Source organism: Ambystoma mexicanum, chromosome 9 (assembly GCF_040938575.1).
Source record: "Ambystoma mexicanum isolate Mex_15411 chromosome 9, UKY_AmexF1_1, whole genome shotgun sequence".
Lineage (NCBI taxonomy): Eukaryota > Metazoa > Chordata > Amphibia > Caudata > Ambystomatidae > Ambystoma > Ambystoma mexicanum.
Genome location: NC_090931.1, coordinates 548,147,224 through 548,172,287, shown reverse-complemented (window position 1 = coordinate 548,172,287; position 25,064 = coordinate 548,147,224). Strand labels below are relative to the sequence as shown.

The 25,064-nt window shown below is 52.3% G+C and overlaps 1 protein-coding gene across 2 annotated transcripts in view; it reads left to right on the top strand.

Annotated features, from left to right (window-relative positions):
• The window catches only part of CLTC (clathrin heavy chain), a 1,506,669-nt gene that overhangs the window by 843,439 nt on the left and 638,166 nt on the right, over positions 1–25,064 (top strand). The window lies entirely within an intron of this gene.

Sequence of the window (25,064 nt, the reverse complement as noted above, 5' to 3'; positions counted from 1 at the left end):
GAGCTGGCTCAGGAGATTCTCCTGGAGATCTTTGCCCGTTGGGGGACCCCTCAAGTGGATCTCTTTGCCTCCAGTGTCAACCGGAAGTGCAAAAGGTTTTGCTCGCGGGAATTTCCTCCAAAAGGAGCCTTAGGAGACGCATTTGTGGTGGAGTGGTCATTCCCACTGCTGTACGCGTTTCCTCCAGTCCCCGTCATCCCACAAGTGCTGCAGAGGTTACGGAGGTTCAGTTCCCGGATGATCCTCATTGCTCCGGCGTGGGCCCGGAGGACGTGGTACCCGGACCTTCTAGACTTGTCCATCTGCCCTCCACGTCGTCTTCCCTACCAAGACGATCTGCTCTCACAGGAGGGGGGTCAGGTTCTCCATCCAGAGGTCAGATCCCTCAATCTTCACGCTTGGCTTCTGAAAGGTTGAGGTATAAGGATTGGGACCTCCCTGAAGACGTGATGGAGGTGTTGCTCTCGGCCAGACGGCCGGCAACTAAGTCTCTGTACCGTTGCCGTTGGAGAAAGTTCTGCGACTGGTGCAGAGTTCAGAATGTGGATCCTTTTGAATGTGACATTCCCATGGTTCTGTCTTTTTTGCTTTCTTTGTCCCACAGGGGCTTGCAAGTGGGGACCATTAAAGGTTACCTGGCGGCGCTGTCCATATTTAAGCGCTCGTCTGAAGAGTGTTCCTATTTTAAAATTCCTTTAATTTCGCAGTTTTTGACAGGGCTCACTAATGTGTTCCCTCCGTCACCTTTTCTGGTGCCAGGTTGGGATTTGAACCTTGTTCTTAAGTTTCTTATGGGTGCTCCGTTTGAGCCTTTACATTCTTGCCCTTTGAGGCTGTTAACCCTGAAAACTGTTTTTGGTTGCGGTTACTTCTGCTCGCAGAGTGAGTGAGTTACAGGCACTTTCAGTTAAGCCACCCTTCACTGTTTCATAAGGACAGGATTGTCCTTAGAGTTTGTCCTTTTCTTCCGAAGGTGGTTTCGGAATTTCATTTGAGCCAGAAGGTTGTTCTTCCAGCGTTCTATCCTCCTCCACATCCTGGTAAGGAAGAGGAGAGACGCCATAGGCTTGATCCTAGGAGAGCGTTGAGCTTTTATATTTCGCGCATGTCCCGGGTCAGAGTGGACAATCAAGTTTTCATTGGTTACGCTCGAAAGCGTTTGGGACAAGCTGTGACGAAACGGACTGTGTCTCGTTGGATTATTTTAGCTATCTCCGAGTGTTACCGCTTGGCGGGTAAGGATCCTCCGGCTGGCTTGCGGGCCCATTCTACCAGGGGAGTGGCTGCGCCTACTGCTCTGCAGAGGGGAGTTCCTATTCGTCACATCTGTGATGCAGCCACCTGGGCTTCAGTACATACATTTGTACGTCACTACTCCCTCGATTCCATCAGAGGGCAAGATCTGGCCTTTGGCAAGGCAGTTTTCTATTCCGCAATTTGTTTGGGCATGCTAAATTTGTATTCTAAATTCTTTCCCACGTCCTTGCTTGGTCCTGCTTTGGGAGTCTATCATAGATATGGAATATGTCGGAGGACCCAATCCCCTCGAAGAACAAGTTACTTTCTTACCTGGTAACGTTCTTTCGATGGGATGGTCCGACGACATATTCCATATCGCTCCCTCCCTGCCTTCCCCGCTGCAGAATTTCTTTTGCGATTGCAGCTTGCGTTCCGCAAGGCCTTGTGTGTCTGACTGGCAGAAAACTGGTGGCACACGTTCTTGGAAAAAACTATAACTGAGGCTATGGGCGTCGTGCGTCCTACTTATCACATCGGGTGACGTCGGCCGTCGGAGGAGGTCCTTGGGGACGGCGCATCGACGCAGGACGCAGACGCCAAAGATTTTCCGAAGCAGCACAGCTGTGGACATTACCTGTCATAGATATGGAATATGTCGTCGGACCATCCCATCGAAAGAACGTTACCAGGTAAGAAAGTAACTTGTTCATCTCAAGGTGTATTGTCAAATGCATCACACTGTTATACTCTTGCTAAGGGAGAACTGCCCTTCAAGCCTAGAGGACACTCTGCTCGAGGCACTGGGGCATCCATAGCATTCATTGCAAATGTTCCTCTTCAGTCCATTTGCAAAGCGGCAACCTGGAGTTCTGTACACACATTTACAAAACACTATTGCCTATACACTCATTCTAGGTCTGATTCTCAGGTGAGACAAACAGTACTAAGACATCTTTTTTGTACTGTTCCTTCTCACAACCCACCTCCAACTCTGGGTACTGCTCGCTAGTCTATGCACAGCATGTGATTCTAAGCAGATTAACAAGCATCAGAAGACATGCATTACTCACCGTAATAGCATTTCTGATGATCGTGTCTGCTTAGATTCACATGTGCCCTCCCTACCTCCCCGCTCGGGGTGGAAGGAACATAGACGTCTTACTACTTTCTTTCTTTATGTACTCACTCACTATAGCCTTAGGCTCCCTCATGGCACAAAAAATACAATCGGAGGGACATTGGTGTGTGAGGGATTTTGGGTACTACACACGTCACGATAGGGATAGTGTTACAACATGCCTATGCCGACGTCCCCTTTCGGTCCCCGAAAGACGAGATGCAACACTCAGCGGTTACCACTGGATGTCGGACCATATGTACAGCATGTGAATCTAAGCAGATACAATCATCAGAAATGCTATTACAGTGAGTAATGCATGTCTTCTGGCCGAGGTTCTGACAATTCGCCCAGCAACAAGATCTGGCATCCCTCTGCAAAAGGACACAGAAGCCCTGGCCAAGAAAGGATGGGAAAAGCTGCACTCAACGTAGCCTACCAATAAATGCCTCTATGCCAATTATTGGCAGGTGGAGGGGGCTTCCCTCATTCTGGTGGTACACCTTCAACCGCATTCACCTGTTAGAGCTGCACCCTCCCTCTACTCCAAACCAGTCTTCGGCGCCCACCTCAGCAATCCTAGGAAAAGCTGCTGGAATCATACGGCAAAAAGATTTACTATGCCACCCTCCATCTGCGCCAGGCCAATGCTATGTTGGTGGCAGTTAATCAAAAACTGTGGCGGGAGATTGCGGATTTTCTCCCTGAGCTTCATGCGCGTAGTCAGTCGTGCTTCAGGGCCGGATTGGCAGAGGCCAAACTCGCTGCCCAAGACATTATGGAATCCACAGTCGCTCATAACGAAACCGCAGGTAGAGGGATTTGTATCACCACAGATATGAGGATGACTACTTGGCTGAAGGTGATAAAATTTAAACCCTTTGTGCAAGAGCACATTCTAGCCCTGCCATTTGAGGGAGGAGACTTGTTCCACTCTACCATGGACAAGGAACTGGACAGAAAGAAAAGTAGCTCTCGGACAGCTAAATCCTTGTCAATCTTGACTAAGTCGAAACCCAAGTCCTACAGCCAGAGTCAACAACGCTCTGACAGAGCCCGTACATTTGGTGGCTTTAGGGGCCTTTAGGAGCAACGCACTAAACAGCCCGACCGGACCCCTAGCCACCAAAGGCGCAAGAAACACAAATCCTCCCACAAGGGGTTTTTCCGTTCCCACTCCCAGGTGCCAGCCTCTAAGACAAAAGTTGTGACCATGTCATCCAGGTCCACAGGTCTCCGTTGAGGGGTTGGGGGGAGGGGCCTCCCCTTCACTTCCATTCCGGGAAGGCGAGGTTTGCGGACCCATGGATCCTCCCCATAGTTTCCACGGGCTTTCTCCATAGTTTCCATGGGCTTCAGTCTGCCGATCCCTCCATTTCTCCAGCATGGGGTCTGACATGGATTCACATGCTCATGAATATTCCCCGTTGTCAGGCTGGGAATCCTCAGTAAAGAAAAAATCAGTATCAGTTTCGTTTCTGATCTGTCTTTCTTAGTAGTAACCAATTACTGGTCTCTGGGTCATACTGCCCTCAGCCAATGACTGCCCTCTCCCTAAGCCCCTCCCCTGGCAGCCATTCTCAGATTTTTACCGCATGTTCAAGTGTTGGGAGTCCTTGTGCTATAGCTCTCGAGCTTTTACTGCGTTTTGCGTTTTTTCAAAGAGTGCATCTTTTTTTCGGTCAATCGAGCCTCAAGCTCCACCGTATCTACTTCTGATCAACGGGGACCCGTTTCGGAATTTTCTACGCCTCTCAAGGGTGAAGTTTCGTCGCGTTACGCTTCTTGGAGGATTCCAGAAGATCTGAGGTCTACCTCGTGGACATGGCCCAGGACAAGGGAATCTCAACACCCGGATCCAAGCTGTTCAGGAACTGCCCTGGATGCGGATTACAGAATGTTTTAAAGGAGGATGAGTATTCGAGATGTCTCTACTGCCTTCACAAAGACAAAATGCACGTGGAAAAGGACTTTGCATTTTGCAAGAACTTGTCGGAACGGACTGAGGGATGGTCGCACCCGCCTCGCCCGCTGGCTGGAGAAGGGCCCAGCAGGTGAGAAGTCTGAGCGGTCTTCAAAGTCCTGTGAAGGCGCCCCGGCGACCGGGGCCCAACAGAAGGCAAAGCACTGGGAGTCAGCGGACACCGGGAGCGCCGAAGGGTCGGGCTCCTCAGCGGCCAGGTAGGGCGCACTTTCACCGACGCCATCAAACACGAGCCACCGCTCTGGCTCGGGGAAGAGAAAAGCCGAGGACCCGGGTAAGCTTCTGGAGAGGCGCCGGTCGATGTCAAAGGAATCAGCCGAGGGCGGAGCAAGGCGGTGACCCTCCCCCCAAGGTGAAGGCCTCAAGCGCACCCAAGGTGGTGAAGTCCTGGATTCACTCGGCTAAGGCCTCTATCGAGGGAGTTGCGGCGGCACTGGCAAAGCCTGTGGAGGCTACCCCAGTGGAGGTGACCTCGGGGGGGCCCAGAGTTTCCCTGCCACCACGGAGGGAATCCTCTTTTTCAGCCCATCGACAAGACCCCCGTGAAGACCCCAGTGGAAAAAGAAGGGGGGGCCGTTACGGATACAGCCTCTGAGGAGAAGCTGGTTGAAGTCGTGAAGGGCCTCAACAAGAGATTCGAGGAGGTCCGGTACCAGGGGAGGAACCCCGAGGAGGCGAATGAAGAAAGCGACGGTGGCGCAGACAAGGCTCCCGTGGCGGAGGAGCAAACATTGCGCCCGTCACAGCCAGTGCCCGAGCCTCAGGACAACTCGGTGGCCATTTTGATGGCAATCCAAACCTTATGCACGGAGATAAGGACGAGATTGCCTCTAACCCCAACGGATGACCCAGAACTGGGCCTGTCGGGAAGCCCTCCAAACAAGCGGAGTAGAGTTAACCCCCCCACCCCACCTTTCCAGCCCTTGCGGCCCGCTCAGCCTTCATCTCCTTCCCCTGATCCTAGGGATGACACAGGAACAGATACGGCCACGACGGGGATGGATGATGACGGTGGTGATGACGGGATGGCCCTTCAATAACCACTCCCTTGGGCCTACCCGCCCGACGAAATTGGCTCCTTCCACGCCATGATTGGCAGGGCATCCAAGCTTTTCCAGCTCTGCCCCGAAGAACAGAAGGAAGGCTTCCTCTATCAGCGGCGCAAGGCCAAGAGGAAGACGGTCCTCGCCGTGCCGTTGATTGACAATATCTGGGATTAGGGACTTGCTCTCCTGAAGAACCCGTCCACGACGGCCGCCAAGAGGGATTGGTACGAGAAGTAGTACCAGGTCCCCGATTCCGCCCCTTTGTGCCTTACGGCACAGCCGACCCCGGATTCGGTCGTCTCAACAGCGGCCAAGAAGAAAGAGGCGGTGTCACGATGCTCGCTCCCGGGGAGCCGGCTCAGGCCCTGCGTCCCCGAAAGCGGACATAAAGTCCCCGGGGAAGGTCCCGGCAACCCCTTATAGGGGCCCTTTGGACAGCGTCCTGGCGCCTATGGCGCCAGGCTCATAGAAAACGTCAGTCCTGGCGCCATAGGCGCCAGGCTCATTATGAAAGTGTTTGGGTGCACTTACCTGATGCAGACCATGCTGCAGAACCCCGGCCTCCTTGAGGCCTGAAAGGAACTACTTTACCTGTGGGACTCATTTACCACCCGGGCGTGGTCGGGGAAGGATACATACCTGATTGGAGGAAGGACACATTCTAGGAACTTCTTCCAAGGCTATTTAAACCACACCCGATCAGCCACACGTGCTTCGCTTTGTTCTGCATCTAGCAGCTGAACGCTCACCGTGTCTGCTCCTGCATCTTGACTTCTGCCACACCTGCCAGCATCCTGAACCACCTGCAAAGGAAGGGAACAAGAGAACAGAAGAAGGAAAAGGCCTCACCTGCTAAATCTGCATCCCAGAGACATTTTGCCGACAATCCTGAAAAGGAAGACATTTATTTTTAAAAGCACATCGCATCGATCGCTGCAGCGCCGCATTCTACTCACCTTTACAGGGCGCCTCCATGTTCAGCAGCGACCATCCGGATTCGCAGTCGCGCCCCCGCTCCTAGGGAGAAAAAGACAAGAACAAAGGTGAGAGAGAGAAGGGAAAAGGGAAGCTAAAACTCCATGTCAAGACTTACCTGTTGGGTCATTCCCTTTTCATTTCGGGTCCGCGCCGCATCCAGGCATTTTCGGACCCCGGCCCTTAAGGGGAAAAAGACATCAGCGTTAATGAGTGAATGAAAAGACATTACCAAAACACTCATTAAAGACTTACCTGATTTCCACAAGGATTTCACCGCTCACCTCGGGTCGGTGCCTGTTCCCCGGCATTCCGTACCCCGGCCCTATGGGGAAAAAGACACTTGCATTAGAACATTAATGCATGGACACAAGGGGAACCACTTATAGAAAAACTTTTTCCTTTGAAGCCAAGCAAGTTTGGTTCTCACCCATCCGAAAATCCAGTGACGTAACTGGATACCAACGCGCCCCTGCATCAGAAGCAGGATGGAGAGCTCGTCCTTCCAGACCCTAAGGTGAGACGCTACGGGGAAGCACAGAAGGGTTTTGAGGAGGGTGAGAGGGGTAAGTGGGAGGCCGATTGCATTACCCCGCAGACAGTTAACCCCCTATTCTCACCTACAGAAGGATACTTCTGCGAGTCAGACAAGCCAGATCTGGGGCCCGGTCCAGTCCGTCTTCCGAACCCTGCGCATCACCTTAGACGAGGTCACAGCAGCGCAAACCAGGCCAGTGCCCCCGTGGGAGTCAGGTGAGCGTTACAGGCGGGGGCGACGGCTTCCACTTCAACCTCCCAACCTGACAGCGAGGGAAAGAAACTGGACGCCATGGGATGGCGAGACATCTCGTCTGCGGCAACGACAATTAAGGCGGCCAACGCCCTTGCGATTGTGGCCCGCTACGACAGGGAGCTGTGGTAGATGGCTCCCCTGCTGGATTTCCTACCGGACAAGAGGGCGGAGGCCCTGGAGATCCTGCAGGAAGTTGAGGTGGCGTCGGACCGTGCCATAACGGTGGCCACGGACATCGCTGTCACCGGGTTCCGCCAGTTGGGCAACAGTGTTTGCCTTCGACGGCGGGGGTGGCTCAAGGCAACAGATTTCTGCTAGGATGTGCAAACCAGAGTCTTGGAAATGCCCTTCGACGGGAACAACCTGTTTGGAAAAACAGTGGATGAGTCACTTCAGGCCATCAAGACTGACAGACGGCTCGGGCCTTGGGAGTTTTGCAGCAACGACGGCCACCCTTTCGGAACGCCGTAGGCAGACGGGGTGCCTCCAAGGGATCCGGCGGCGGCTCCTTGACGTACCGCCAAGCGGCCCGCTCCTCGTTGCAGGAGGCCTGTAGAGGACGCGGCAAGTCCGGAGGATCTCGTCATCGCCAAGGAGGCCAAGGTGGCAAGGCCGCCGCCAAGCAGGACTGAACCGGCCGTAGCGTCGGGCCCCCACCTGAGCACCCCGGTGGGAGGCCGGCTGGCGAAGTTAGTCAGCGTGTGGGAGTCCATCTCCGACCGTTGGGTGTTGGATGCCCTGGCCCACGGGTACACTCTGGAATTTCTAAAGTGCTCCCGCATTCCTCCCATGGCCAGGAAGGAAAATCACGTCCCTCAACTGCTGTTAGAAGTAAGGGTGATGCTCAAGAAAGGTGCCATCGAACTCGTCCCGAAGAGGCTCCGGGGCTCCGGAGTATACTCCAGGTACTTCCTCGTCAGAAAGAAGTCAGGCGGCCTGCGCCCCATCCTGGACCTGTCGGTTGAACAAATACATCAAGGCCCAAAAGTTCAGGATGGTCACCCTCCAGCACATGCTGGGACAGCTGGAGGAAGGCGACTTCTATCGTCGCTGGACTTGCAGGATGCTTGCTTCCACATCCCCGTTCTAAAAGGACACCGAAGGTTTCTCAGATTAGTAGTCCAAGGGCGGCACTACCAATTCAAGGCCCTGCCTTACGGATTGAAGTCGGCGCCCAGGGTATTAACCAAGTGCCTCGCACCAGTGACGGCGCGGGTGCGCCTGCGGGGGATCCACGTTTACCCCTACCTGGACGATTGGCTCATCCGTGCAAGGTCAAGAGAACTTGCAGTCGAACACACAGCGAAGACTGTCCAACTGCTCATGGATCTGGGATTCTCCAACTACTTGAAATCCCGCCTGGTTCCGGCGCAGTGTTTCTGGGAGCCAAGCTCGATAACAGTGGCGCGATTGGCGTCCCCGTCGGAGCAGAGGACGAAGGCCATCTTGGGCAAGGTGCAGCGCCTGCTGGCCACGGATGTGGCCAGGGTGAGATCCATCAAGTCCCTGCTCGGAATGATGTCCTCATGCATCTACCTGGTGCCCCTGTGCAGGCCACGGATGCGCCCTCTACAAGAGTTCCTCAACGCCCATTGGATACAAGCGACGTGCATCTTCGAAGACAGGATCCCGCTCAACTAGGCTTTCCGCCATGCGAGTCGATGGCGGGGCACCAGCGCGCATCTCGCGGCGGGCAAGAACTTTAAGACCCGGCACATCAGGAGGCGGTGACGACGGATGCCTCCCTGGAGGGATGGGGAGCGCAAACCGGAAAGCTCCACTCAAGAGGCCTTTGGCTCCCGGAGGAGAGGTCACTCCACATCAACATCCTTGAGCTCCGAGCCGTCTTGTGGGCCCTCAGGTCGTTCCTTCCGTCCCTCAAGGGCAAGGTGGTGAGGGTCTTCACCGACACCACCACCATGTTCTACATCCGGAAGCAGGGAGGCACCAGATCCCCAGCCTTATCCAAGGAGGCCCAGGATCTGTGGCACTGGGCCGTCGCCCAGGGGATGTTTCTGGTGCCCTTCCATCTGGCAGGAATAAAGAACACCATCGCCGACTCACTCAGCAGGGAGCTGCGCTCATGCCACGAGTGGGAGCTGTGTTAGGATCAAGCGTATCGACTCTTCCAACAATGGGGCAAACCCCAGATTGACCTGTTCGCGACGGAGGCAAACTCCAAGTGCCAGAGGTTCGCCAGCAGGTTTCCCCAACCGAGGAGCATGGGCGATGCTTTCTCGTTCCCCTGGAACGGCCTGTTCCTGTATGCATTCCCCCTTTGCCGTTGCTACTGCGACTCGTCAACCAACTCAAAAGGTCCCGATGCAGGATGATCCTTGCCGCACCGGCGTGGCCGAGACAGATCTGGTTCCCGGACCTTCTGGACTTGTCAGCGTCCCCACCAGTCAAACTATCGACAGACGCAGATCTTCTCTCCAGAGAAGGAGGCGCCATCCTCCATCACGACCGGGGTCGCTGAACTTGCAGGCCTGGCTCCTGCGGCACTAGAGTTTGGAGACTATGATATCTGAGCGGACTGCAAGGATGTGCTTGCAAAGGCCAGGGCGTCCTCAACTCTCAAGTGCTATGGACACAAATGGAAGAGGTTCTCTGTCTGGTGCTGTGCACAGAAGATTAACCCTCTGCGAATTACGGCCCCTCAAGTGATGCTGTACCTGCTGTCTCTGGCCAAGGCGGGGCTGGCTCACGCCTCCATCAAAATACATCTAGCGGAGATCTCCTGCTACACCAGAACTACGGGGCGACCATCTCTGTGGTCTCATCGCCTGGTGAAGGAGTTTATGAAGGGACTGTTCTGTTCATTCCCGCCGGTGAAGGCTCTGGCCCCGGCGTGGGAGCTCAACGGGGTGCTGACCAGGCTCATGGGGGGCGCCTTTCGAGTCCCTGCGTTCGGCACCGTTGAAGTTCCTGTCGTGGAAAACAGCATTTCTTGTGGCCATCACCTCCGCACGAGTGCGAGAGATCCAGGCCCTATCCTGCAAGCCGCCATACTTGACTTTTCACAAGACTAGGGTGGTGCTGAGGACACACCCCTCCTTCATGCCCAAGGTGCCGTCTGACTTCCATCTCAACAAGCCCTTGGTGTTGCCAGTCTTTTTGCTGTCGCCGGCCGAGAGGACTTTGCACTCGCTGGATGTAGCTAGAGCACTGAAGTTCTATGTGGACCATGCGAAGAGTTTCCGGAAGACATCACAACTGTTTGTGAACTTTGGACCTGTGAACCAAGGGAAGGCCCTCTCGAAGGCTTCCTTTTCCAGATGGCTCTCCGGCTGCATCATGCACTGTCACCGGTTTGCAAACCGACCGTTGCCCGGCTGTCCGAGAGCCCATTCGACCAGAGCGATTGCTGCTACCACGGCGTTCCTATCTGGTGTGCCCCTGCTGGACATCTGCAGGGCTGCTACATGGAGGTTGACGCACACCTTCACGAGATTCTACTGCGTCGACCGGGATTCCAGGGAGGAGTCCAGAGACGGCCAAGCAGTGCTGCGCAACCTGTTCGCCTGAAGGTGGGCCTCGTGAGGAGGTAAGAGATGCTTAATGTTGAGTTGTTGAAATGCTTGATGTTGAGCCTTGCCACCTCCCGTGGTTGTGCATGTGTGTACTGCTATGTATTCTTATATTCATGAGCATGTGAATCCATGCCAGACCCCATGCTGGAGAAGGAACAAGTTACTTACCTGTAACTGTTGTTCTCCAGCATGGGTCTGGCATGGATTCACATGCAAACCCTCCCACCTACCCCTCTGCGGCTCTTCACTTGGTCATACTGCCACTTTACGTGCTACCAAATCTGAGGATGGCTGCCAGGGGAGGGGCTTAGGGAGAGGGCAGTCATTGGCTGGTTGCATTATGACCCAGAGACCAGTGATTGGTTACTACTAAGAAAGACAGATCAGAAACTGAACTGATACTGATTTTTTTCTTTACTGAGGATTCCCAGCCTGACGGGGAATATTCATGAGCATGTGAATCCATGCCAGACCCATGCTGGAGAACAGTTTCAGGTAAGTAACTTGTTCCTTACTCTTTCCTCCCCTCCACTCCCACAGATTGGGGTGGCAACTCTTTTGGCAGAAATCTGCTTGCTCGTTGCGAGTCAGGCAGTGGAGGATGTTCCAGCCTCGCAGAGGGGCATGGGCTTCTATTCCCGGATATTCGCCATTCAGAAAAGTAATCGGGCTGGCCGGAGACTTGTTCTAGACCTTTCTTCCTTGAACTTTTCCGTACCCCTTCAAAAGTTCAAGATGGTTACTCCAGCACTCATTGCAGAGACACTGTGTGGATCAGGCTTGCCGTGCTCCCTGGATCTGAAGGGTGCTTAACTACATTTCCCGATTTTAGGAGCACCATCGTTCTTTCCTTCCTGAGGTTCAGGATCAAGGTCTTCCCATTTGGACTCAATTCGGCCCTAGGGTCTTTACAAGGTTATCGAATGCTGTAGCAGCTCTTCTCAGGGCGGAGGGCTATTGCCTTCATCCATACCTCGACTGGCTAGTCAGAGTGGACTCACCCAAAGGTGTACAGCACACAGCATCAGCACTGGTGCACATGCTAGTCAATCTGGGGTTCTCTATCAACCTCAAGAAGTCGCAGTTACTCCCCACTCCGTCCTTAACATTCCTGGGGCTAACTTGGGTTATGGGGGCAGAGAGGATCTTCCCCTCGGCAGACAAGATCATGGCCATCAGGACAAGAACATGGCAATCAAGGTGGCCACCAGGCATTCCCTCAGCAGACTAGTGACCTCAGCATGGTGGTACCAGCACTGGCTTGAAATTATGACGGTTTGTCTCCTGGCTGTGCCACACACAAGACTCAAAATGAGGCTTTTAGCAGATCAAAACCAGGCTGTCAAGCCTCGAAGGCTTCCATAGCAAGTTGGATGGAGATGGCCATGAAGTAGGCATATGAGGGGCAGCACAGACCTTTGCCAGCAAACATATATGCTGACGCCATCAGAGCCAAGGCCACGGTGGTGGTTTTCCAGAGACACGTCTCGTGGCAAACGATCAGCAAAGCAGCGACTTGGGCTTCCCCATCGGTTTTTTGCAAACACTGCTGCTTGGATACCAGCGCCAGATCGGACACAGCATTTGGACAGGACGTTTTGAAGAATTTGTTCTCTGAGAGGGGCAACTCTCCCCTGGGCTGCATTCAGTTGTAATCACCCATACAATATGGTGCAAAGGGGATGGGTATGTTGGAGTAATTTTAATTTTCTCACCGTAGTCACTAACCTATGCCTAGTCCATAGTCCCTTTTCCTCTATACGTTCCACTGTCCTACCCCATAACAATCAGTGTCGTTAGGCAATCCTAATAGTGTTGATGCGTCAAAGGGGACTGAGGAGTGGTGCCGGTGGGCGGAGTCAAAGGAGCACATGCTTCCAGGGCCGCGCCCCTGCATGCATTTAATTTTAAAGGGAAGACAATTTTTTCTGGTGGAAAGGTTTGTGTTTCCCGTTACTAGCAAGGGACGCCCATACAGTATGGAGGAAAGTGGACTATGGACTAGGCTTACTTTAGTCACTAAGGTGAGTACCTTATCATTTTTTATTTATCCGTTCTTATTCACTGATTCTAGTGTTTTGAGGTTTTTGAACCTTGTATGTTTGTTTTATGGTCTGCCAAGGCTGAAATAAAGTAATATGATGGTAAAATCTTTAACTGTAACGATTTTACAGCTTGCATTTTTTCACAAAGCTATATCTCGTACAGAAAGATCAACCCATATCAGCTTACATGGCCTGTTACCAAATTCAATCTTGCAAGCCATTCCTGATGTATGTACTTCACCTCAACGAGCACGGTGGCCAAATTGTTCGTTTTTAGAAAAGACTAGTGCTTCTGCTATAGTGCGTACCGTGCTACTCTTTGAAGGGGTTTTATGTATGGAAGTCTCTGGGCACTAAAGGTAGGACACAGAAACATAGTGGGACATAGTTTCGGCCACCAGATAATCCCATGATTTTTTTTAAATGAAGCAACCCTCGCGGTTCCCAACCTAAAGCCCAACTATAGGGCTTGTGCACTGACTTCATCATGGAAACTTTCATATCTAAAATCTCCTTAAATAGCCAGATAACCAGGTAGCAATTTCAATGTACAGCTCCCCTCTACAGTCCTTGTGTGGCAAACCATGGTCCTCTTTAATCTATCAATGGCAATTCTTTCAACACTAGCAAGATGTATCCGCAGTGCAGATTCATTAAGAACAAATAGTGTCCTTAACATGCTTCACCCCGCGGATGCCCGCCAACCCCCAAGCTCTTATGATGGGCTTCCCTATATTTCTCAAGGCCTTCATTGTTATGGAAGCCTAGCCAGTACAGCAGGGGAAGACATAACCGCATCAGCAATGGTGGAGCGAATGTCAGTTTCCAACTGTAATAAGGTACACAGGATACCCTGCAGTAACATAAGGCTTTTAAGGACATTATTTTCATCCTTCGATTGTTTTGGTATGCAAGAAGCCCCATTTCTGCCCTGAACAATGTAGAGGTGCATGCTTGTTTTTAATATGGTTTGAGGGCAAGGGCAATGGCATCCCCTTTGTGCATATTAAATAAAGCCTTCATGGGCCGCTATACTTTTCAATGCGACACAGGATTTATTAAGTTGGGTGGTCCGCTGTCCAGTCTCGTGGAATCTGATTCCTAGCGAATCATGCATGGAGACCTGCTCCAACCTGCTATCACCTACTTGGACTTCTAGAATGTGTTTTGCTAATTTGGGCCTGAAAACCATAGATTTAGTTTGAGGGGATTGGGTCCTCCAACGTATTCCAAATCTGACAGTAATCACAACAGCTGTGCTGCTTTGGAAAATCTTTAGGCTCCTGTGATGTCGATACGTCGCCCTCAAAGCCCTCCTCCGACGGCCGACGTCACTGGATGTTATAAGTAGGATGCATGACGCCCGTAGCCTCAGTTCCGTTTTTTCCGCGAACGTGTTCGCTTCGGGAATATCGGCGCACCTCGACTCTTTGGAGTTTGTTGTTTCTCGGTTTTCGAACCTGTTCGTTTTGTGAAGTTTCTTCTTCGTGAAGGATGTCTACCTCATCTTCCACCCCGCGTCCAGGATTTAAGTGGTGCGGGGACTGTGGGTCCAAGATGTCGGTTACGGACTCGCACAACGCCTGCCTCTAGTGCCTCGGGGAGGCCCATGACACGGATGACTGTGTCGACTGCCAGTCGCTCACGTCTAAAGCCTTGCGGGAGCGCAAGAAGTTATCGGTAGGTAAGGTGTGTAAGCAACGGAAGTCTAGGTCTGCGGGGCTTTCGACGGACGATTCGAGAGGCGACTCTCTGCGTTGTCGTCGGAAGTCCAGTGGGTCTCGGTCCCGGAGTCAGTCCTGCCACTCCTCTGCCTCTTCGAGGCACTCCCGGAAGCGCCGTCATTGGTCGCCTTCCCCGTCCTCTTCCGAGGACTCTGCCCGTCGGCGGGTCACTTACCCTACCAAGCAGGCGACGCCGGAGGAATGGGCTTCCTTCAGGAAGAAAATGTTAGCGATTCTCGAATCGCAGGGCACCGGTCCGTTCACGCATCTGAGTGGGGCCGGTCATGATCGGTCAAGAGACACCGCTCGTTCGCCTTAGGGCTCGAGTGGTCGGCACGATTCGCAGGAGAGGTCCCGCTCGGACAAGGGGAATCGTTCTCGTCTTGCCCGGTCCAGGTCCTGGTCCTCGACGCGCTCAAAACCCCGTGAACCTGTGATGTCTTTGAGGAAGACGTCGATGCCGGTGGTGCCGAGGTCGTCGACGGACTCTTTGGAGGCCCCGCCTCCGAAGAAGTCGTTGGCGCCCAGGCTGTCAAAGGACACGCTCAGGGCTCCGGCCTCGAGGCCTATGTTGACGCCATTGATGCTGTTGCGCCGTGTTCGGCGTCAACGCCGATTCACTCGATGCGCTTGACGCCTTTCGAGGCTATTTTGACGGGGTTACCCTGAGGTTCGGTGGAACCCCCTAGAAAGGCTCTGGCCAAGGTCAAGCATGGCTTTGGTTCACATTATGTGCCTTCTTAACGCCATCTTGAGTTTATTTCAGAGGTGGATGAGGGCTCTGATGATTGCATGGTTCCTAATGCGGTGCCAGACAAGATTCTCTCGGGCCGTAGCCAATTTGAGGACCTGAGGCAGTCCCTGCACGATGCTAGTGGGCTGGACACCTCTCCGGAGGTGGAGTTTTGTAGGCCTGAGCATGGCACTCATGCCGACTCCTCGTACCGGCGCCTTATGTCGAGGGTCACCGAGTACTTGGGATGGTCTGCTTACCCGGGGGAGTTTCTTCATGATGACCTTACGAATATCCTCGACCTTGGTCCACCAACTGACCCGGTACTGGCGTTTCATATGGCCCTACAGAGGAGGGTGGCGGCAGCGGCTTGGACTGCTCCGGAGAGTCTCTCGGCAGTGGGCAGTTCTTTGCCGCGAAAATACCGGCCAGCCAGTAGCGACCCCTGCTACTTGTCCAAGCACCCCACTTCGGAGAGTTTGGTGGTGCAGGCGGCTACGGCCCCGGCAAAGCAGGCGGCGTATCCTACCACCCCTCCTGATAGGGACGACAAGCTTTTTGACGGCTGGGCGAAGAAAGTGTTTTCTTTAGGGGGTATGGCGCTTCATGCGGCTAACTCCGTATGTGCCTTGCCACGTTTCACGCATACTCTGTGGAACTGTTTCCTTAGCGGCTGAACATATTCCCGAAGAGGACGGTTTCCTTGCCATAGTTCAGGATGGCAAGGATGCCATGTGTAAGGCCGTTCAGTCGGGTTTGGACATGGCAGATTGCGTCAGCCGATCCATGGCGGCGAGCACCGTGATACGCAGGTTTGCGTGATTGCGGAAGTCGGGGTTTGCTCCTGATGTGCATGCCCGGTTCCTCAACATGCCCTTTGACGGGGAACATCTTTTTGGTAGCAAGGCTGACGAGAGACTTGAGAGGTTGCAGACCTCAAAAGCTGCAGCGAAGTCGTTGGGCGCTGCAGTTCGACAACCTCCGCCTTTTCGTCCTAGGGGACAGCAATGGAGGGGAGGTTCCTTTCGTTATTACTCATCCTTTGGTAAAGCGAGAGGAGCTGCCAGTCAAAGGGGCCACCGTAGGAGTGCTAGAGGTGGAAAACAAGGTACTCGAGTGCCAAGGCCGCTCGGGCTGTTGCTTCTTTGCCCTCAGGCAACGCCGCAGCCGCTTCAGATCAGTCATGAGGCGATGTCCCATGTTTCGCCGGTTGAGGGAAGGCTGGCGCAGCATCTTGCAGAGTGGCGCGCCATTACTTCAGATGTGTGGGTTCTGGAGATCATAACCCACGGCTACTGTCTTCCTTTCCGACAGAGGCCTCAAGACAATCCACCGGGGAATCTCTCTTTGAAGAGTCAGGATCCGCTCCTTGTGCAGGAAATTCAATCCCTGCTGGAGAAAGGCGCCATAGAACTGGTGCCTGTAGCGGAGAGGAACAAGGGATGGTATTCCCCTTATTTTTTGATTTCCAAGATAGACGGGGGATTGAGACCCATCATGGACTTGCGAGATTTGAACAAACTCCTCAGGAAGGACACGTTCAAGTTGGTTACTCTCTCTCAAGTCCTCCAGGCCCTTCAACTTCAGGACTGGTTGGTGTCTCTTGACCTCAAGGACGCTTATTTTCATGTGCCGATGCATCCAATGCACAAGAAGTACCTGAGGTTCGCGGTTGGCGACTCGCACTTTCAGTTTCGGGTCCTGCCATTCGGATTGACCTCCGCCCCGAGGGTTTTCACCAAGCTCATGGTAGTGGTGGCAGCGCACCTTACGAAAGGGGGGATTCACGTCTACCCCTACCTGGATGATTGGTTGATCAGGGCGCACTCTCCCGAGCAAGTCCTGGATCATCTGTCACCTGCCACTCCCTCCACAAGCCGGTTTTCTCCTTCAATTTAAGAAGTCCCATTTGACACCAACTCGGAGGCTCCACTACATCGGAGCAGTGCTCGACACGTCCCTGGGGCAGTGTTTTCCTCCCCAGGTGAGGGCTCATCACATTCAGCAGATGGTGCACAAGTTTCAACATGCCCAGAGTCACCCAGCGTTCGAGTTCTTGAGATTGCTCGGCCTCATGGCATCCTGCATTCTTCTGGGGCTGGAGGCCAGGTTGCGGATGAGATCTTTGCAATGGGCACTCAAGCTCCAGTGTTCTCAGTCCTCCGGCAGAATGTCGGACCCTGTTCAGGTGCCGTCCTCGTTCGCCCAGGACCTTCTGTGGTGGGCCGTCGAAGACAATCTGATGAAGGGGGCTCCATTTTGGCTACCCTGGCCGGAGGTGACGATCGCGACGGACGCATCCCTCACGGGATGGGGAGCTCATGCCAACAAGTTGAGTCAGTGGTCGTTGGTCTCCGTCGGAGTCCAGACACCATATCAATCTGTTGGAGCTGAGGGTCGTCAGGCTAGCCCTGAAGGCTTTTCTGCCGACTGTGCGAGGGAAGAATGGTCCTGATCCTAATGGACAACACACAGTGGCCATGCACTACCTCAACAAAAAGTGGGGTGCAGGGTCACTTCCTCTGTGCAGTGAAGCAATGCAGCTCTGGGTCTGGGCAATCCAGCAGGAAGTTTTGATCTCAGCAGTTCATCTGGCCGGAGACAAAAACGAGACGGCGGACGCTCTGAGCAGGCAGAGCGCGATCTCTCACGAGTGGGAGTTGGCTCAGGAGATTCTCCTGGAGATCTTAGCCCTTTGGGCGACCCCTCAAGTGGATCTCTGTCTCCAGTGTCAACCGGAAGTGCAAGAGGTTCTGCTTGCGGGAATTTCCTCCGAAAGGATCCTTAGGAGACGCGTTTGTGGTAGAGTGGTCATTCCCAGTGCTGTACGCATTTCCTCCAGTCCCTGTCATTCCGCAAGTGCTGCGGAGGTTACAGAGGTTCCTCATTGCTCCGGCATGGATCCGGAGGACGTGGTACCCGGACCTTCTCGACTTGTCCATCTGCCCTCCACATCGTCTTCCCTACCGAGACGATCTGCTCTCACAGGAGGGGGTCAGTTTCTCCATCCAGAGGTCAGATCCCTCAACCTTCATGCTTGGTTTCTGAAAGGTTGAGGTATAAGGATTGGGACCTCCCTGAAGACGTGATGGGGTGTTGCTCTCAGCCAGACAGCCAGCAACAAAGTCCCTGTACCGTTGTCGTTGGCATAGGTTCTGCGACTGGTGCAGGGTTAAGAATGTGGATCCTTTTGCATGTGACATTTCCATGGTTCTGTCTTTTTTGCTTTCTTTGGCCCACAGGGGCCTTCAAGTGGGCACGATTAAAGGTTACCTGGTGGCGCTGTCCATATTTAAGCGCTCGTCTGAAGAGTGTTCCTATTTTAAAATTCCTTTAATTTCTCAGTTTCTGAAAGGGCTCACTAATGTGTTCCCTCAGTCACCTTTCCAGATGCCCGGTTGGGATTTGAACCTTGTTCTCAAGTTTCTGATGGGTGCTCAGTTTGAGCCTTTGCATTCATGCCCTTTGAGACTGTTAACTCCTAAAACTGTGTTTTTGGTTGCGGTCACTTCCGCTCGCAGAGTGAGTGAGTTACAGGCACTTTCAGTTAAGCCACCCTTCACTGTGTTTTATAAGGACAGGGTTGTTCTTAGAGTTCGTCCTTCCTTTCTTCCGAAGGTGGTGTCGGAATTTCATTTAGGCCGGAAGGTGGTTGTTCCGGCGTTTTATCCTCCTCCACATCCTGGTAAGGAAGAGGAGAGGCTCCATAGGCTTGATCCTAGGAGAGCGTTAAGCTTTTATATTTCACGCATGTCCCGGGTCAGAGTGGACGTTCACCTCTTCATTGGTTATGCTGGAAAGCGTTTGGGACAAGCTGTGACGAAACAGACTTTGTCCCGCTGGATTATTTTGGCTATCTCGGAGTGTTACCGTTTGGTGGGCAAGGACCCACCGGTCGGCTTACGGGCCCATTCTACCAGGGGTATGGCTGCCTCTACTGCCCTACAGAGAGGTGTTCCTATTCGTAACATCTGTGATGCAGCCACCTGGGCTTCGGTACATACTTTTGTACGTCACTACTCCCTCGATTCCATCCGGGGGCAGGATCTGGCCTTTGGCAAGGCGGTCCTTTACTCCGCAATTTGATTGGGCATTCTAAATTTCTGTTTTCTAAATTCTTTTCCCACCTCCTTGCGTTGGTACTGCATTGGGAGTCTGTCATAAATATGGAGTACGTCGGAGGACCCAATCCCCTCGAAGAACAAGTTATTCTCTTACCTGGTAACGTTCTTTCAATGGGATGGTCCAAGGACGTATTCCATATCGTTCCCTCCCTGCCTTCCCCGCTACAGAATATCTTATGCAATTGCAGCTTACATTTCCGCAAGGCTTTGTGTGGTCATACTGGAAGAAGACTGGTGCCACACATTCTGGGAAAAAACTACAACTGAGGCTACGGGCATCGTGCGTCCTACTTATAACATCCAGTGACGTCGGCCGTCAGAGGAGGTCCTCGAGCGCGGTGTATCGAAGACATCGACGCAGGACGCAGACGCCAAAAGATTTTCCAAAGCAGCACAGCTGTGGTGATTACTGTCGTAGATATGGAATACGTTGTCGGACCATTCCCTTTGAAAGAACGTTGCCAGGTAAGAGAGTAACTTGTTCTTTGGGCAAAATTCAATAGCAATCTTAGACCTTAGTACTACTTCAGAAACACAGCTAATGTAACACTCAAGCCCTCGGGAGAGGTTGACAGGAAGACTGCAAAAAACAATGCAGGATATTCGTCCTTGCCCATTTTAGGCGTGTCCAAGCATCCAATCATATGGGCTGATATCGCCTCCTCCAAGTAGATGCTAAACAAAAGTGGGACAAGGACACAGCCCTGTCACATCCCCTTAGGCTGTATTGTTTTGTAGTCTCGCCTCGTAGCCCATATCGCAACACTGCCTTGTTTGCTGAGTATAAGGAATGCACCATAGTTAGAAGCTGGGGCTTTTGGGGCACTGTTGCTCGGAAATCAAGATGGCAGTTTGTGTTAGGAGTTCCCACATCGGGCGCCATCCCCAGACGCACAGCGCCTTCCACAGATATCAGTTGCCGTATTCATAACTGCCAACTGGCTCTGGACACTCTTGTCCAAGTCTTGGCCGCACTGCGACCCTGAACGGAGACCGGCAAGCTGGGAAACGGGAGGCTGCGTTCCCCGCAGTGAGGAGAGTCTCAAGCAGGGCCTGCACGGCTCTTCCCACAACCCCATGCAACGTCGCTGCCTCACTTGGCTGGTGGACCGGAGCATGCTGCACCGAGGGGGCACATCAGCTGCTGTTCCTGGATGGAGGTGAAGATAAAGAGGGGTGCTCCCCCAAAAATCCCCTCTTGGGCACAACGGACCGCTCGTGCCGCACACCAGCATCCACGGTGAGAGCTATGTGCGTGGGGGGTGGGCTGCCTCATTTACACGGTGCAGGAAGATCCTCTGCAGTCCAGACCCCTTGCAGGACAATACTAGGGGAGGGGCAGTCCGGCTTGCTTGGGCGCTGTGCCCGGTCACGCTTTCTGACCAGGCCACAGACTGGAGCTGCGGGGATGGGGGGGAGGTGTCCGGTCCTGGACTCCTGATCCGTTCTTGCCTGGACTGACTTATCCAATGTTGAGTACTGCAACACTCCTCCTTGGATAATGACATTTGCCGCCTGTAATCTTGCCTGAGAGAGCCCACGCGGCGACCTCAGGTACAACATTGACACCACTGTGGATGCTGGGGAACTGAGATTGGCCTGCACCATTCCATTTACTGCCAGACAGACCAATGGTGCTGTGGGTGGGCTCACCAACCTACGTACTGAAACAAGCATGTGAATCCCCATATAACTGCCTGTCTACACACGTATGCACCAACCCTTCTCCCATCCTGCTGATACATTGGAAACCCTAAGGCTCTCAGAGTGTACACCGCCCTGAAGGAGTTCTCACTTACTAGCTGGGGACCACAGTTCACCTTGGGAGGATGACAAAAGGGAGCGCCTATACTCAACGCTCCATGAATCAGTATGCTAAGACTACACCTAAACTATGTGCAACTATGGAGGCAGAAGCCACCATGGAGCAAGAACCCTCCGCAGTCGAACCCACTGAAACACAGCGCATGATGGCATGCATGCATGCAGGAAGGTTTTGCTAAAGTACATAGCAAACTCGATGATATGACCAGCACCATTGATTCCATTAAGTTGAGCATAGATAGATGAGACCAGCGACTGAACAAAACGGAGACAAGGGTAGGCACACTGGAAGATGTGTCCAACCTCCGAGCTGAACGAACTACACTCTCCAAGTGGGTTCTACAGGTCGAGAAGAATGAGGATCTAGAGTCACAATTCCTCCAAAACAATATCCGCTTTATTGGGATCCCAGAGAGCAACAACGAATCCTCCCTGGGACAATTGATTACTGACACCCTGCTGCCGCGTTTGGGCGGCCCCATACTATCACTGCAATTCGTAATTGAATGCACCCACAGTACCCTTGCACCCAAGCTTAAACCTGGTGCACCTCCACGCCCAATCATTGCTAGTATTCTCAACTACTGGACCGAGATGTCATTCTACAGGTGGCATGCGAAGGAGACCTAATGCTGGAATCAAACAGAATCCATATATACCCTAATTGCTCAGTAGCTGTACATCAAGAAAGAAAATCCTTTCCGGCGGTAATAAAACGGCTTTGCAATGGACATTTGAAATATGCCATGCTATACCCTGCCTTGCTCCATGTGGAATGGAATGACGAGACCGATTTCTTCACGCTACCAGGCGAGCCTATGAAATTCCTGGAAGGATTCCTACATGCACCTTGACACTATGCGTGATTGCCAAAGAGTATACTTGTGCTGTGGTATAATAGTTTGGACACTTGCGTACCTCGAGGCTACCCTCCGTGTCGATCACCTGGTGATCCCTGGTCACCGTTTCATTACCATCTAACTTACTTGGGTGTGGAGGCCTCCCTCTATCACGGCAACATGTCCAATGGCAAAGTGACACCCCCATGGGTGAATGTTGACTTGGAAGAAGGTTGTGTGCATGCGTTCTTTTTTTCTGTGTTTAAGTCCGGTATGCGCCTGGGTTGCTTAGCGCGTCGGTGCCCCATGCAAGGTGGCGCTGAAGGTTTGGGGTTTTGGAATTTTCTTTTTTGTTGGGTATGTTACTGGAGGGGGTTCATCTCCCAAGTTCAATGGGAGATGCGGGTGGAGGGCGGGATTGGGAAGTTAGGGGGAAAAATTACACATGGCAAGCATTGGGCCAATGACTCGCATTGCAGCTGGCTCTACAGGGGGACTGGCGCTGGGGCCCAGGCGGGGAGGACATGGGCAGGGACAAACTATTACTATTGGCGCTACGATGGGTGACGTGATGTGTCTTAGCTGCAATCCAATTAAGAGGCGTAAAATAGTATGCAGATAAACACAAAGCCAATATGTATTTACAAGAGACGCACGCACTTTCCACGACCTGCGAGGGATTTGCTAGACAGTGCGGAGGGAATCGATTCTACACATCCTATTCAACGTAAGCCAGAAGAGCCCTGACCCTAATACATAAGTCCCTCCCATTCCAGCGCAGACACATGGACATTGATCCTCTGGGTAGGTGTATGTCATGGTATATGGAGCCCTAGCAGGACTAGAGAGATTGCTAATGAATGTGTATGGCCCTAATATTGATGACCCTCAATTTTATGCGGAAGTCATTGATAAAATGGCCCATATCTGCTGGTCTCTATAATGTGGGGAGGGTATTTTAACACTATCCTTGATCTCCTTGTAGACAGGTCCTGATCCTCTCAGAGGACTCTAATGTGAGCGGCCCATAAAATAAGAGCGGGCATCCATTCCCCTGCTATGGTTGATGCTTACTCTGATCATGCCTCAATCTGCCTTCACCTGACACTATCTGTGCTCCCCAGACTCCGGAACACCTGACGCTTTAAATCACAGGCATTGCTGGATGTGGCGTTTGCATCCATTATGGATGACCACGTAAAACTGTTCTTTGAGATGAATGTAGGCTCTGTAGCATAGGTCAGCACACTTTGGGAAACCTTTAAAAGTATACACATGTGGTATCGCAATGTCTACCGAGTTTAGTGTCCTTAAAATGATACAGTGAGCCATTGAGAAAAGCAAGGTCAAACTGAAAGAACTTGAAGTGGCCTGAAGGCCATCACCCCACCGCCACACTATCACAGATCAAGGAGACAATAGACCCCTTCAGAGCACATGCGGAACAGGAAGGGAAGTTCTTCGACACTCATATGGCAGCACGGAAGTACAGTGAGGGGGGACAGGCCGGGTGAACTGCTTGCTCATATAGCTTGCCTAGAAAAAGGTAGTGTGTGCATCCCAGTGGTTACTGACTCTTCAGGTAACCTCGTAAAAACAGCAACAGCCGCCAATGAAGTTTTTGCCAAATTTTACAAAGATCTTTACGCTAATGCAGATACTTCCCTTAAATCTCTCCTTCTCCACCCCTGCCATGAAACTCCCTCCCCTTCTTGCTCCCCCTCCTTTCTTTCTGCTTCCCTTGATTCCCTCCCTCCACTTCCGAACCACCCCACTCTCACCCTTCCGCTCCCCTCCTCCCCACTTCTCCTTCTCCCTCACATTGCCACTGCTCTTCTCTTCCTTTCCCCTTCAGTTTAATTGCTCTTCTTACTGGTTTGTTGATTGATTCATACTGTAATTTGCTTCTACCGTTATATTTGTTTTATGTACCAAGTTGTTCAATTGCGCAGCGCTTTGGTGTAAAGCGCTGTATAAACAAATAAATACAAATACAAGCACATCAGAAGATATTGATAGGTTCCTAAACGCACTACACATGGTCAACTCTCCCATGATGCTAAAACCTCTCTGGAGCAACCAATCTCTAACCGATATCATCCAAGCTATCGAACACTTACCATCTGGGAAAGCCCCTGGCACTGATGGCCTCACGGCCGAATTCTACAAACTATACAATACCCACCTAGCCCCATACCTACTGCAAATATAGCAAGAATCCTTTAAGTCACAGACATTACTGACCACTATATGCGAGGCTGTTATCCCAATCCTGCTAAAACCCAACAAACCGGCAGAACAGTGCGGCTCCTATAGGCCCCTCTCCTTATATCAACACGGATGTAAAAATATTTGCAGAGATTATTGCCACATGACTGATGCGGTTTATGTCACACATCATTCACCCGGACGTTCGACTTGATATCCTGGAGGTTCATGTATGTGTGTTAACGAAATGTGGGTTTGGTCCGGAGTTCCTTGCCTCGTGTCTTCTATATACATCCTCGGTCGCCAGGGTGCCCACTATCACCCGTCATATTTGCGATTGTCATTGAACCTTTTGCAGATCTAATCCGACATAAACACTTTGGTATCAGGATGATGGGGGAACCAGAAATATGCGTCGACACACTACTATATATAAGGGACCCCTCTATCCACCTGGAACCCATTATGTCCGATGTCTCTGACTTTGGAGAGATATCTAGCCTTAGAGTCAACTGTAGTAAGTCAGAACTCTCTCTCCCCCCCCCCCCCCCACAGACGTCACAGTCCCACCTCTTGGTCTACAGGGATTCATGTGAGCCCCCTCGACCATACGTTACTTGGGAATCTCCATCGCTAGACACTGCCCTGAACTACCCGAACACAACTATTGCTATGTATGCTACATCACTGCGGGATAAACTCAGAAGATGGGCTACTCTCCCTATCAAGATTGCTGGCAAAATAGCGCTCCTTAAAATTACTGTTCCCTAAATTGCTATATATATTCCTTGATATAACGTTGTGGTGGGGAGGACATTCTTCCAAGATGGTGTATGTGTATTTGTACGTTATATTAGTTAGTTTTGTTTTGTCATCTGTG